At 49.0% G+C, this 2,500-nt stretch overlaps 1 pseudogene; it reads right to left on the bottom strand.

Annotated features, from left to right (window-relative positions):
* The window catches only part of LOC131735446 (NAD-dependent protein deacetylase sirtuin-2-like), an 11,291-nt pseudogene extending 9,083 nt beyond the window's left edge, over positions 1 to 2,208 (bottom strand).
* Between the last annotated feature and the right edge of the window lie 292 nt (positions 2,209 to 2,500).

The following is a 2,500-nucleotide window of genomic DNA, read 5'->3' as shown; positions in this document are numbered from 1 at the left end:
GACAGGATCAGAAAGACACAGAGACAGAGAGAGTGACACAGTAACAGGATCAGAGACACAGAGACACAGAGAGAGAGACACACAGTGTCATAGGACAGGACCAGAGACACAGAGAGAGAGAGAGAGACACACTGACAGGACCAGAGAGACACAGAGACAGAGAGAGACACACATGCCCCGTTCACACTAGCACACCTGTACCGTGAGGGCTCCACGCCCTCACAGTACGGGTGTGTTTACACTAGCAAATAACCGAGCCGAGCCGGAACCAAGCCGTGAAACTCCAGCCCTGCAACATATCTGAATGTGGCTCGGGGCCGAAGCAGGCTGTGGGCGGGGTTTACTGCATTTCGTCATCAAGTGGCAACCCCCAGGACCTCAACCGGTAAATGTGTTCGGTAAACTCCTTACCTTTACACCGCGGGACACACAACAACACACATCTGACTAAAATACTAATAAAATAACCCCTCTCTATAATACGCATATGGTGAATCAAAAATGTAACTTCCCGTGAATTAACCATGCATACAGCACAATGTAATCAACGCTATATTATTAACAAACAAAAAAATAAAAAATGTAACATTCCCACTCGAGGATCATTTTAATCAGCAGTTTTTAAACCATAGCCTGGCTAAACGGCAGCGGGGAGTTCAGTTCGAAGCGACAGACAAGCAAACCAACAAGATGCAAGAAGGAGAGAGGGGGAGAGTGAGAGAGGGGGAGAGGAGGAGAGTGGGAGAGTGGGAGAGGAGGAGGAGGGGGAGAGTGGGGAGAGGGGGAGAGGGGGAGAGAGGAGGAGAGGGGGAGAGTGGGAGAGTGGGAGAGGGGGAGAGGGGATGGGCTCGCCCCGGGTTCGGCTGCCGGAGCGGGGCTGAAGCGTCTCGACTCCCGGAGGAAGCCGCAGCTCCTCTCGCAGCAAAAAAGTTAATAGATTAGGAAGATAACCACGTAATAGGCCTAATATTTATTTAGTTATAAAACGAATGCTGAATAAGATGTCTGTGTTATAAAGCGACACCGCAGCTTATCTTAAGATCAGATACCGTATCAAAAGAGAGACAGAAACGGAAGTTACACTGAGAAGTTGTTTACGGTTTTGAACACCGGTACTGTATTTACTGTAGAGATATTGCACTTGTATAGGGAATTGGGGGACATGCTGTAGGCGCGTTATATTCGAGGCAAGTTATTTTGTATACCTTTATATGGTCCCCGGTCTTTGCTTTCTTTGTTTAGGTATGTATTGCAAGCCCCCCCCCCCCCAGCATTTTCAGTACTTCTCCGCAATAATAATAATAATAATAATAATAATAATAATAATAATAATAATAATAATTTTTAAAAAATCCATAGTGAAAAGAGATTCTATTCAATTAATGCTTGGTTCTATTTTTGCAGTCTCGTGTGATTAATCGACTCAGCACGTTCATTATGCGTGGCGTCTCTCAGCTCGGCTCGCCTTTCTCTGGTGTAAACACAACTCAAGCTACCCGAGCCGTACCAGGCTGGCTCGACTCCGCACCGGCTCGGCTCGGGTGTGCAGGTGTAAACGTAGCAACAGTGTCATAGGACAGGACCAGAGAGACACAGAGAGACAGAGAGAGGAGACACAGTCTCATGGACAGTGCTGTTGGACACAAGATGACTTACATGTGGCTATTCCGGCTCCCACCATGCAGATGATATTTTTGCCTAAAAGGGAAAAAAAAAACAGAAACCAACAATGAAAACAGTTTTGTATTTTGAAATGAAATGATTCTTATTAGTGACAGAGCTGGCTTTGTACAGTGGAGGAGCAGTGCGGTTCTGTATCGGACCGCCTCGGTTCTGTACTCACAGTCTCCGCTCTGGATGTACCGGGGCCATGCCCTCCAGGCTCAGCTCGTCCAGAACCTGCTCCACAGGACCAGAACCAAGCCCCTGCATCCTAGCGAAGAGAGACCCGCAGGAAATCCACTGCAGAGAGAGAGAGGGCCATTACTGACCTGACCAGAAACACAGCACAGCACAGCACAGCAACACACAGCAGAACACAGCACAGCAACCACACCAGCACAGCAACAGACAGCACAACCCCTGCACTCCCTCCCAGTATCATACTCTTTCCCTCCCTCCACACTCACAGCCCCACTCCCAGTGCCCCCAGTCTCACTCACTCCCGGGGTCCTCTGTCGCTCCCTCTTCTGGGCTACTCTCCTCCTCCTGAGCCACGAGTCACGAGAGAGACGTCACCCTGACTTCAAACAGAGAGCAGGGATGGAAATGAGAATCCTATTGCACTGCAGTGTGACCCATATGCATCATGCATCATACACCCCCCCACCCCACCCCACCCCACCCCACCCCCCCAACTCAACACGACACGACCACCATGCCAGTAAAAACAGACACTATGAAGTGTTCTTCCCTTTGTATAAGTTAGTGATCAGCAGATGTCCGCCCATATAGGGACCGTTGGCATGTATGTTTAGGTTAAGGTTAAGGGGTTTAGGGT

Source organism: Acipenser ruthenus, unplaced genomic scaffold, assembly GCF_902713425.1.
Source record: "Acipenser ruthenus unplaced genomic scaffold, fAciRut3.2 maternal haplotype, whole genome shotgun sequence".
NCBI classification, from domain to species: Eukaryota; Metazoa; Chordata; class Actinopteri; order Acipenseriformes; family Acipenseridae; genus Acipenser; species Acipenser ruthenus.
The sequence above is the reverse complement of the archived record's forward strand: the minus strand, read 5'-3'. Positions and strand labels throughout refer to the sequence as shown.